This window comes from Saccostrea cucullata, unplaced genomic scaffold, assembly GCF_032062105.1.
Source record: "Saccostrea cucullata isolate Sc308-1 unplaced genomic scaffold, CSIRO_AGI_Scuc_v1 ctg388, whole genome shotgun sequence".
NCBI classification, from domain to species: Eukaryota; Metazoa; Mollusca; class Bivalvia; order Ostreida; family Ostreidae; genus Saccostrea; species Saccostrea cuccullata.
Window position 1 is genome coordinate 279,394 of NW_026928889.1, and position 13,531 is coordinate 292,924.

Below are 13,531 nucleotides of genomic sequence, written 5' to 3' on the forward strand. Positions count from 1 at the left end.
AAATAATGACCCCCGGGGGATGGGTGGGGCCATAATGGGGAATCAAAGTTTTATATAGAAATATATAGGAAAAATCTTTGAAAATCTTCTTCTCAAGAACCACTGGGCCAGAAAAGCTGAAACTTATGTGGAAGCATCCTGGTATAATGTAGATTCTAAATTGTTCAAATCATGACCCCCAGGGGAAGGGCGGGGCCACAATGGGGAATCAAAGTTTTACATTGAAATATATAGGAAAAATCTTTGAAAATCTTCTTCTCAAGAACCACTGGGCCAGAAAAGCTGAAACTTATGTGGAAGCATCCTGATATAATGTAGATTCTAAATTGTTCAAATAATGACCCCCGGGGGATGGGTGGGGCCATAATGGGGAATCAAAGTTTTATATAGAAATATATAGGAAAAATCTTTGAAAATCTTCTTCTCAAGAACCACTGGGCCAGAAAAGCTGAAACTTATGTGGAAGCATTCTGGGGTAGTGTTAATTCTAAATTGTAGGAATCATGACCCCCGTCGAAGGGCGGGGCCATTATAGGGAATCAAAGTTTTACATAGAAATATATAGGAAAAAACTTTGAAAATCTTCTTCTCAGGAACCACTGGGCCAAAAAAGCTGAAACATATGTGCCCATGGAAGGATCATGGGGTAGTGTAGATTTCAAAATGTCTAAATTATGATCAGTGGGGTAGGGTGGGGATGCATTATGTATAACAAGGGTGAAATCTGGTAAAGAACAGAATGGTCAAAGCTTCTCAGGTGAGCGATGTGGCCCATGGGCCTCTTGTTTTTATATGCCCGTCTTAAGACGGGACGTATTATGTTATGGGCTTCGTGTCCGTCCGTCTGTCTGTCTGTTAGCTTTTCTTGTGTCCGGCTCATAACTTTAATACTATAAGGCCTAGAGTTATCAAACTTTTTCAGCTGATACATCTTGGGTAGAAGGTGTGTCGCGTACAAAAAGTAGGTCACTCTGACCTTTAGTAAAGATGCTATAGCCAAATATGGAAAAATCCTGTCCGGCTCATAACTAGAAAACTTTGAGACCTAGAGCTTTCAAACTTGGCAAAAGTATACAGCTAAAGTAGAAGGTGTGTCGCGGCCTATTTCAAGGTCACTGTGACCTTTAATTTAAGTGATTTTTTTTAAAAAACTAAGTATTTTAAATTTTAAATTTCATAATCCTAAAAAATGTAAAAATATGGTTGTATCCTTATTAAAAAATGTTAAATTAAGTAAAAACTTATTTTTTCATTATATACTTTAACAGCAATCTGTAACAAATGTTTATGCTTTGAGAGGAATTCAGTTTGTCCCATGGGCATAATTATCAAGCACTGGTCAAGAAGAATTTTGATAGCAGAAACTTGCATGTCAAATTAGAGAGAAATTAATGAGTTTATTGTCAGGAGCTAAGAGCATCTCTAGATCTGATGCAGCTGTTATCTTAATTTATCTCTTGGGAGTTGGGCAAAAAGAAATGGCCTCATAGTTGCTTGTGTTATTTAAGAGTTCTTGATGGCTAGTCCAGATAAAGATCTTCCAACTGGTGTAATGTAATTAAAACAAATTTATGTTTTAGTGTATGATTAAAACTAAATTAGTATTGTATAATATAATTAAAACTAATTATACGTGTATTCATAGGAAAAAAAATATATTTCAATTTTTATATATTTGCAACAAATTGCAGTCATGTCTCACGTAGAATTTTATAGTCTGAAGAAATTATAATTTATGTTTGATTTTTTTTATTAAACTGTAGCATTTCTATTATTACATAAAATATGCAATAAACAATTTAAGTTTAAGTAAGCTGCAGATGGATATTTGTTATGCTCTAACACAACCAGTTTTGAGTTATATGATGATTTGTTATAATCAATCCCTACACTGCTAGTCTCTTAGAGATGTATGATAAGAAATGGAAATTAGATCATTGAAATCTGTGTCAATCTGTTAATCAAGGCTACCTGATTTTCTTGCATCCTAACCAATTTATGATTATTGAACAATATTTGACGGGCGTATCATGCTGTGGCGGGGCACTTTATTTAGTAGCATAGTGTCCTCTGTACTAAATTCATACTGAGTACAAAGCCAACAATTTAATGGAAAATTCTGCTCAGTTAATACGTTAGACCTTAATCAAGAGCATATAAACATTACTGAAAATATTATTGTTAGAGAAAAATACACACAAAAAAGGTACCACGCAGGATTTCTCTTTAAAAAAAAAACAAAAGAAACAACACTTTGTTATATAAAAGGAAATGCGATAAGCACGATGAGCCGATAAATATATTTTAAGGGGGGGGGGGGTAGATAAATGGGGCAAATGAAATGGTGAAAATTGGCACCTGCCAAAATGGATACATTACTTTTCTACAATTATTACAAAGAATTTCTTAAAGGGTACACCATTTCTCTGAATAACTCCTCTTGACCTCCTACATGTAAGGGACCTATATTTCTCAAACTATTCAATTTTGCCATCAAAGTCACATGTATAGAAATGTGCAGTACTTTTTTTTATTATACAGGATTGCAGGGAATGACCTATTTTGTAGTGGTTAAAACCGGGGTATACATTCAGCAGCGTTCCAATAGAAGGGACCAGGAAAAAAATCCACTCACCTTTAAAAAGTGAGTTGCCAAAAGAAAAGAAAAACTGTCTCCAAATCACAGGTACTGTGGACAGGACCCCCTCCCCCTTGGATTAAAGTTTTTTTTTCTCATGAATTATGTTTCTAGTACTTATTTACAACGTATTCCATATGAAAAATCAAAAAAAAAAAAATAGATTTAACGACTTACTAAAAAAAAGTCATACCCCTGGTATTATGATATACTCTATTTTATAAGATGAGATAGATAAGATTTTATTATTACCAATTTGGGGCCCATCAGGGCATAAAAGTAATGAGAAAAACATACAAGAAGAAATTCAAAATTGATAGTAGCAACTAACAAAAGATTAATGATGATACAGCAGTCGGGGATTACAACATATATAATTGACATACTTTACATATTTTATAATACCAGAGGTAATGGGGGGGGGGGTCCTGTCCACAAGTACCTGTGCTCCAAATTCGAAAATCCTATTTTGTGTGTAGATGTTTTGCTTCTTTCTTTATTTTCAACCTTTTTTTTTAATACACAACACCAACATGTAACATGCATGCATGGTCGTAGAAACCGGGGGGGGGGGGGGGGGCAAGTGGGGGTTTAATTTTGCCTATTTCAAATTGGAATTCAATGACAAAACAAATTGCCTAAGTTTCTTTTGAATGGTCAATTTGCAAGACATTACAATGTGTTGCATTGTATTGCAGCAGAGTGCAATATCATTCAGTGATACTATTATTTAAACAAGCACAATGTCTTGACTTGTTGGTATTATCACCCTCCGATAAACAGCCTTTATATACTTTTTTCCCTTGCGACTGATTTTGCATAATGTACGTTTGTGACAAAGTTCGATAACTGAAATTATGGCCCTTTGAACAACTTTGATAAAAAGATCTTTGCTCTCTGCTCTACATTATGCAAATGTTCAGTCAATGCTAACAGGCGGCAAATTTGTAAACTATATAAGACTAATCAGAGACTCATTTCCAGTAAGATCAAGTGATGAAGACGAGTGACTAACGGTAATGTTACGTCTAAAGGATCATTCTCTATAAGGCCGTTTTCCGGCCTACAATGACTTCAAATTTTCAGATAGTATTTTTTTGCTTAAAAATTGCATGAATCACTAGGCTTCTGTTCCAATTTAATGCTAAATATTGGTTGGTTAATGATACAATAGTAATTTTAATGATATAGGGTCACAAAGTAAGGTACTATCGGCCCGTATTCGCATTAGAGTAATGGGAAAACTCAAGAGGTTGGCTGTGTTAGATAACTCCTACGCATGTCATAACCACCTTTAACCAACACCAAAATTTGCATGTAAATTTCTTATAAACATAAAAAGTGACTACCAAATTATGAATTTGGTTAAAGGTGGTTATGACATCTAAATAAAAACTTTTCACTTCATTTTTATGATATTTGCAGAAAAAGCTAACTACTCATAATGAAGGATATCAGCTATGTAAATTATTTCATTTTATTAACTTTTGGTTATATTACAATTTTCTGTTGATTTACTAAGGTTTATATCAGCCATGCATATTTACTAAAAAAAGTGAACTGTTTACTTGAAAATCTAAAAATCAGACTGAGAAGACTAGATGTCATGAAATTACATGTGGAGACGTTTCTTTGAAATGTCTAATAAAAATTAAGAAATAAGAACATTTTATCGAATATAAGGTGTGAATATGAGTTACCTTTTATATTTATAATGATAGTTTAGTATATCTACATGTATATATGCTACTTCTTTGAACTTCGTTATGAGTTCTGCAAATATTCTTTGCATTTCCTTATGAGTACGGTATATGCTCTAGAAATGATGAAAACAATCTTTGTTGAAGTGGTAACATGCATTTATTATTTGTATTATTGACTTTTTTCCTATGGGTATACACAAAATTTTTATATGGACACTTCCGTCCGAGTATCATTTGATCCATATTTTGTTAACTGGGTCTTAATATTGAGAGGACTCATCGACATAAGTTACGATAACATTAATCCTGTCTTAGAAAATAAACTGGTAAAGTGGAGGGGGATTCCTAAATGTATTATGTGATTTATAAATGAATGTTGCTTTACCCCATTTAAGGATTTTTCAACCAGGTAAAGAAATTGAATATATCGTGCAGCACGAGTAATTGAATAAAAGCAAAGCCATTTTACGACGCTATTTCATTTTACTTAAAGATGTATATCTTAATGCAACCGCTCTGAGTTATATGTATTGACTATTTACATGTATATGGATAGTCATCATGACCTTGCATTGATATTCTTATGCTGTTAATTCTTTATTTTTTTGCAACTGTTGAATTTCTTTTCTTAATTACTACTTCAGTTTTAATCACAATCAAAATCCATTCAGTGCTTTCAACATTTGATACATAACTTTTAGAGTTCAATAGAAACTTAGAAACATCATTTCTAACATGGTTATTTTATGCGTAAAATAAGTACCACATCTATAGAAATGATAAACAATTACAATATAATCATATATAATATAATACTTTTCAATAAATTGCAAATCAAACTTTTTCAGCACCATACAGTGTGGATTTCGTAAAGATTTACGTTCAAAATATGCAAAATATGGATGCATTAGAATTCTTGTCATAAAAAATATCTTAAACCTTAAATTTAAAAAATCTTCGAATTTATTACTTGGGTCTGATGTATTTCCGACATAATTAAACAATTTTTGATCATTTACATTCAAAAACATGCATAGAAACTCGATTTAAATAGACATACCCTCAATTTTTCTTCAACTGACAGCCATTTTTTATCTCTAAATCATGTGACTTAGATGATCGATGTTGAAAAACAAACATCAAAATCATGAACTAGAATGATTATAGTTATATAAAATCACATTATAAAGTGATTTTATCGTAGGCCGGAAAATGGCCTTATAGAGAATGAACCTTTGGATTTAGTGTGAGTTTATTTCACCAAACAATTACTGCTACATCCAAATCAGTATAAAATGTGCGTTTGATTGGTCAACATTTTAAATCGGCCCTTTGTTTGCAAATTGATTGCATGAGTCTCAAAATCTTTGTTCATTAGTCAAACAAGAAAGTTCATCTGTATTTTTTTCCCACTGTCCCAACAAGTCCATCACAGTAACAAAATATAACTTTATTTTAAAGTATGTTATCGATATTATCAATTGCTAATTCAGATAAACGGTAAGAGCGACACCCTATTAAAATGTATCTAAGAATTATAATAAACTTAGGAATAATCATATAACACTTAATATGACAATGGTTACATTTTCAACTTATTCTTCATTAAATCATACTCAAACTAATATTGACCAAGTATGTTTTGAATTGACAATAGGTCCAGCAGTATAATGCAATGCAGTGCAGTTATATCTTTATTTAAAAGCAGATTGAATTAGCTTGCAATTGAAAGAAATTCACTCAACACAAAATTTCCTCTGGGTGTTTCGCATATACCGGTACCCAATAAGTTTTCGATATTAAAAAACCCAACAAAAGTAACTGTTGTGTTGATGAGAACTCAGCGCTAAGTACTGTTATCAGACGAAATTTCTTTATCCTTCCTGCTGCATATCTACATTTCTACTCATCTGTCAAACACGAGAATTCTATCTTAATACTGACCTAAACTAGTCATTTGTCCGACTTCATTTCTTCTGGAGGTTTTCGCATACCCAAACTAGTTGTTCGATTAAAAAAATAGTAATATGTAACTTTATCGAAAAGTCCTATGATATAATTTTGATTTTAAATTTTGATTCATATTAAAGAAAACAAATAGTTAAGAATTGTGAATCAAAAGGAAATTCCTATCCGGTCTTTTTTAGTAAAAATTTTTTTTTTTCCAGAATAGAAAATATTTTTTTAAAAAGTGTTGATTTTTCAATCATATCTTAATTGAATTGGACTTAATTTCTTTTGATTGATAATTGCATTCTAGTCCAATGAGTGCAGTTAAATGCTCATTAAGATGAACAAGTTAAAAATATCATTCATCAGTTAAAGACAAGCCTTCTTTTCGATTGGGTGATTTGCGCATACCGAAACTTGTCGGTTAATAAAAAATCGTCAATACATTGTACGTAACTTTCTCGAAAAGTCTTTCAACCCAATTACTGATAGTTAATTTTGATTCCTATCAAGGAGAACAAATATTAGTATTAAAGAAAACGTGGATTAAAAACAGAAAACCCTTTTCCTGAAGACGAAATAGAAATAGTGTGGATTTCCAATCATATTTGGAATTCAATGACGAAACAAATTGCTAAGTTTATCTTGATTGGTCAATTTGCAAGACATTACAATGTGTTACATTGTATTGCAGCAGAGTGTAGTATCATTCAATGACAGTATAATTAACAAGCAGAATTAGTTTACTTGTTGGTAATATTCCCCCACCATCCACCCTCCGAAAAACAGCCTTTATATACATTTTTCCATTGCGACTGATTATAAGTAGTAAAATTTGCATAATGTACGTTTGTGACAAAGTTCGATAACTGAAATTATGGCCCTTTGAACAACGTTGATAAAACGATCTTTTGCTCTCTGCTATACATTATGCAAATGTTCACTTAATGCTAACAGGCGGCAAATTTGTAAACTATATAAGACTTATCAGAGACTCATTTCCAGTAAGATCAAGTGATATAGACAGAGTGACTAGCGGTAATAATACGTCTAAAGTTTGGATTTACTGTGAGTTTAATTCACCAAACAAATACTGCTACATTCAAATCAGTTTAAAATGTACGTTTGATTGGTCTACAATTTAAATCGGCCCTTTGTTTGCAAATTGATTGCATGAGTCTCAAAATCTTTGTTAATTAGTCAAACAAGAAAGTTCATCTGTATTTTTTCCACTGTCCCAACAAGTCCATCACAGTAACAAAATATAACTTTATTTTAAAGTATGTTATCGATATTATCAATTGCTAATTCAGATAAACGGTAAGAGCGACACCCTATTAAAATGTATCTAAGAATTATAATAAACTTAGGAATAATCATATAACACTTAATATGACAATGATTACATTTTCAACTTATTCTTCATTAAATCATACTCAAACTAATATTGACCAAGTATGTTTTGAATTGACAGTAGTTCACAGTAGGTCCAGCAGTATAATGCAATGCAGTGCAGTTATATCTTTATTTTAAAGCAGATTGAATTAGCTTGCAATTAAAAGAAATTCACTCAACACAAAATTTCCTCTGGGTGTTTCGCATATACCGGTACCCAATAAGTTTTCGGTATTAAAAAACCCAACAAAAGTAACTGTTGTGTTGATGAGAACTCAGCTCTAATTACTGTTATCAGACGAAATTTCTTTATCCTTCCTGCTGCATATCTACACCATTCTCAAGATTTCTACTCATCTTTCAAACACGAGAATTCTATCTTAATACTGACCTAAACTAGTCATTTGTCCGACTTCATTTCTTCTGGAGGTTTTCGCATACCCAAACTAGTTGTTCGATTAAAAAAATAGTAATATGTAACTTTATCGAAAAGTCCTATGATATAATTTTGATTTTAAATTTTGATTCATATTAAAGAAAACAAATAGTTAAGAATTGTGAATCAAAAGGAAATTCCTATCCAGTCTTTTTTAGTAAAAATTTTTTTTTTCCAGAATAGAAAATATTATTTTAAAAAGTGTTGATTTTTCAATCATATCTTAATTGAATTGGACTTAATTTCTTTTGATTGATACTTGCATTCTAGTCCAATGAGTGCAGTTAAATTCTCATTAAGATGAACAAGTTAAAAATATCATTCATCAGTTAAAGACAAGCCTTCTTTTCGACTGGGTGTTTTGCGCATACCGAAACTTGTCGGTTAATAAAAAATCGTCAATACATTGTACGTAACTTTCTCGAAAAGTCTTTCAACCCAATTACTGGTAGTTAATTTTGATTCCTATCAAGGAGAACAAATATTAGTATTAAAGAAAACGTGGATTAAAAACAGAAAACCATTTTCCTGAAGACGAAATAGAAATAGTGTGGATTTCCATTCATATTTGGAATTCAATGACGAAACAAATTGCTTAAGTTTATTTTGATTGGTCAATTTGCAAGACATTACAATGTGTTGCATTGTATTGCAGCAGAGTGTAGTATCATTCAATGACAGTATAATTAACAAGCACAATTAATTAACTTGTTGGTAATATCCCCCCCACCATCCACGCTCCGAAAAACAGCCTTTATATACATTTTTCCATTGCGACTGATTATAAGTAGTAAAATTTGCATAATGTACGTTTGTGACAAAGTTCGATAACTGAAATTATGGCCCTTTGAACAACGTTGATAAAACGATCTTTTGCTCTCTGCTATACATTATGCAAATGTTCACTTAATGCTAACAGGCGGCAAATTTGTAAACTATATAAGACTTATCAGAGACTCATTTCCAGTAAGATCAAGTGATATAGACAGAGTGACTAGCGGTAATAATACGTCTAAAGTTTGGATTTACTGTGAGTTTAATTCACCAAACAAATACTGCTACATTCAAATCAGTTTAAAATGTACGTTTGATTGGTCTACAATTTAAATCGGCCCTTTGTTTGCAAATTGATTGCATGAGTCTCAAAATCTTTGTTAATTAGTCAAACAAGAAAGTTCATCTGTATTTTTTTCCACTGTCCCAACAAGTCCATCACAGTAACAAAATATAACTTTATTTTAAAGTATGTTATCGATATTATCAATTGCTAATTCAGATAAACGGTAAGAGCGACACCCTATTAAAATGTATCTAAGAATTATAATAAACTTAGGAATAATCATATAACACTTAATATGACAATGATTACATTTTCAACTTATTCTTCATTAAATCATACTCAAACTAATATTGACCAAGTATGTTTTGAATTGACAGTAGTTCACAGTAGGTCCAGCAGTATAATGCAATGCAGTGCAGTTATATCTTTATTTTAAAGCAGATTGAATTAGCTTGCAATTAAAAGAAATTCACTCAACACAAAATTTCCTCTGGGTGTTTCGCATATACCGGTACCCAATAAGTTTTCGGTATTAAAAAACCCAACAAAAGTAACTGTTGTGTTGATGAGAACTCAGCTCTAATTACTGTTATCAGACGAAATTTCTTTATCCTTCCTGCTGCATATCTACACCATTCTCAAGATTTCTACTCATCTGTCAAATACGAGAATTCTATCTTAATACTGACCTAAACTAATCATTTATCCGACTTCATTTCTTCTGGAGGTTTTTACATACCCAAACTAGTTGTTCGATTAAAAAAATAGTAATATGTAACTTTATCGAAAAGTCCTATGATATAATTTTGATTGTAAATTTTGATTCATATTAAAGAAAACAAATAGTTAAGAATTGTGAATCAAAAAGAAATTCCTATCCAGTCTTTTTTAGTAAAAAAAATTTTTCCAGAATAGAAAATATTTTTTTTTTAAAAAGTGTTGATTTTTCAATCATATCTTAATTGAATTGGACTTAATTTCTTTTGATTGATAATTGCATTCTAGTCCAATGAGTGCAGTTAAATTCTCATTAAGATGAACAAGTTAAAAATATCATTCATCAGTTAAAGACAAGCCTTCTTTTCGACTGGGTGTTTTGCGCATACCGAAACTTGTCGGTTAATAAAAAATCGTCAATACATTGTACGTAACTTTCTCGAAAAGTCTTTCAACCCAATTACTGGTAGTTAATTTTGATTCCTATCAAGGAGAACAAATATTAGTATTAAAGAAAACGTGGATTAAAAACAGAAAACCATTTTCCTGAAGACGAAATAGAAATAGTGTGGATTTCCATTCATATTTGGAATTCAATGACGAAACAAATTGCTTAAGTTTATTTTGATTGGTCAATTTGCAAGACATTACAATGTGTTGCATTGTATTGCAGCAGAGTGTAGTATCATTCAATGACAGTATAATTAACAAGCACAATTAATTAACTTGTTGGTAATATCCCCCCCACCATCCACGCTCCGAAAAATAGCATAAATATACATTTTTCCATTGCGACTGATTATAAGTAGTAAAATTTGCATAATGTACGTTTGTGACAAAGTTCGATAACTGAAATTATGGCCCTTTCAACAACGTTGATAAAACGATCTTTGCGCTCTGCTTTACATTATGCAAATGTTCAGTCAATGCTAACAGGCGGCAAATTTGTAAACTATAAAAGACTAATCAGAGACTCATGTCCAGTAAGATCAAGTGATAAAGACAGAGTGACTAACGGTAATATTACGTCTAAAGTTTGGATTTATTGTGAGTTTAATTCACCAAACAAATACTGCTACATTCAAATCAGTATAAAATGTGCGTTTGATTGCTCTACATTTTAAATCGGAGCATTGTATGATTGATTCTCAAAATCTTTGTTTATTAGTTAAACAAGAAAGTTCATTTGTTTTTTCACTGTTTTCTCTATCCCCAAAAGTGCATTACAGCAACAAAATACCGGGGTATAACTTTATTTTAAAGTATTTTGTCGATATTATCGATTGCTAATTCAGATAATTATACAGTAAGAGCGACACCCTATTTAAAACGTATCTTTTTAAAACATAAACTAGGAATAATTATATAGTATATATAAACCTATGAAGAACACTTAATATGAAAATGTACAAATGTATCTAGAGAAAAGAGGCTACCATACATATATATACTTGTGCCCCTTCAATTATAACGTCTGATGACCTTTTACTTCACATGGAATTTTTGGTAGTTGATAGCCTCAACTCAGTATAATACAACAAAAATAGGGGAAGGGGACACCACACCAGTCTTTCAATGGACATTACAATAGAAAAAAGTGGAAGGGGAACACCCCCACCCCCGATAAAAATGTAAAAATTGGCTAGTGTGGTATATAAACTTACTAATTTGATAATAAAATATTTCTTAATGTACTGGATATGACCAAGTCTTTTAACAAAACTGACTGCTCATGCACTGTAAGTGGTTAGGATTCCTGGTTTTCACCCAGGCGGCCAGGCTTCGATTCCCTGCAAATTCCTAATGAGAGGTTGAGAAATCCTTCAAGACAGTGCATCACCGTGTCACTGGATATTCCTTGAGAATTTTTTTTTAAATTTGATATTTGGCATGATTTTATATACGCATAATTAGTAATAAATATAATAATTAATTCAGATTCATTCATAAGAGGATGTTTCATAGACACAATTACCCATGGAGGATGAACCTTTACAACTGTAAAATATACTAAACGGTTGTGTTTGGAAAAAAAAATAATAATTATACCCTACCCAATACAAATACATCGCATCTTGGAAATAAAAATAAGTTATAATATCTCCAAGCTCCTTGCTTTGATATTGAATACTCCTGTAAGTCGCCTTTTTATGGAATTCCATATACGACAGCCAACTGCTGACTGCTTACTGCCAACTGTTGACTGCTTCCTACCAACTGCCATACGTATTTGAATAAATTTTCATATCTATATTGATAATTATATGAATTGTCAATAAACCAGGCGCGGATCCAGGATTTTTTTCCGGTAGGGATGGAAAGGGGGGGGGGGTCCACCCCAGTAAAAAAAATCCAACCCAGAAATTTTCTTGACATGAAAAAAAACGTAAACTCCTTTCCTAAAATTATTTCCGGGGGGGTGTTCTTACTTACAACTCCTTTAATAAGGGGGTATTTTTTTCAAATTTCATAATAGGGTAAACATTATCTATTGAAATCAGGATGAACACATCATCAGATTTTCAAATACTCATGAAAATGGATTTAAACGACTCCTTAATCTCACCGTATGTTTTAATTTATGTTATATTCAACGTATGAGATAACTGATAAAGTTATCCTATTTGCAATTGGTTTTAAAATGACTATTTTCCTTTTTTAATCTTTAACACCCACCCCCACCCCCACATGAGATAACAAAACCTTTTAAAAGAATAAAAACTGGAAAAGGGATTTGTTGTTGTGTCGGGGGGGGGGGGGGGGCATTTTGAAAATAAATTTCAAATTTCTGTAAATTTCTATAGTGAACACTTCTCAAATTAAAGATTTATATCTCTTTCTTTTTCCAAATAAGTTATGTTTTACATGCAGCACAGATCTAGAGACAGAAGGGGGCGTCCGAACCACCCCTCTGAAATGTGTTAAGTTATTTAATGTACAAACTAAACCAACTAAAAGTTATTTAATGTATAAACTAAAGCAACTATTAGGGACCTTGGACCCCCCCCCCCCTCCCGAAAACGCAAATCCGTGTTAAGCTGGTATGAAAAATGTGATAGATATGAAGCATAAGAAGCCCCGCCCTCGTCCGTTTTTCACGTTTAGGAAAGGACTTTACGTTTTTTTTTCTCCTGTCAAGAAATAAAACATTTCTGGGTTGGATTTTTTTTTTTTACCAGGGTGACCGTCTTGGAAAAATTCCTGGATCTGGGCTTTTTTTTTGTTTTTTGAAAATTCACATAGATATCAATATTTATATAAAATTTATTCAAATATGTGTGGCAGTTGGCAGTAAGCAGCTGACAGTTGGCAGTAAGCAGTTTGCTGTCGTATATGGAATTCCATACCTTTTTGAATACACGCTTTTTTTTGTGTTTTTTTTTTTTTTTTTTGGGGGGGGGGGGGCTTGTTTTTATTCTTCTGTTGCTTTTCATTTAAGCTAGCTGAATTTGTATACATGTATATTCTTTTATAACTACTCAGCTGGAGTTTAAATGAGTATACGTGTACTCGATTTCTAATTCAATAATAAGTAAGCCGCAGGATCTATATAACATCAACAAAAAGGATGAGGCACGATACTTTAAGGAAACACCTCAATCAGTGAGTTGATGACAACTGTAAATTTACTT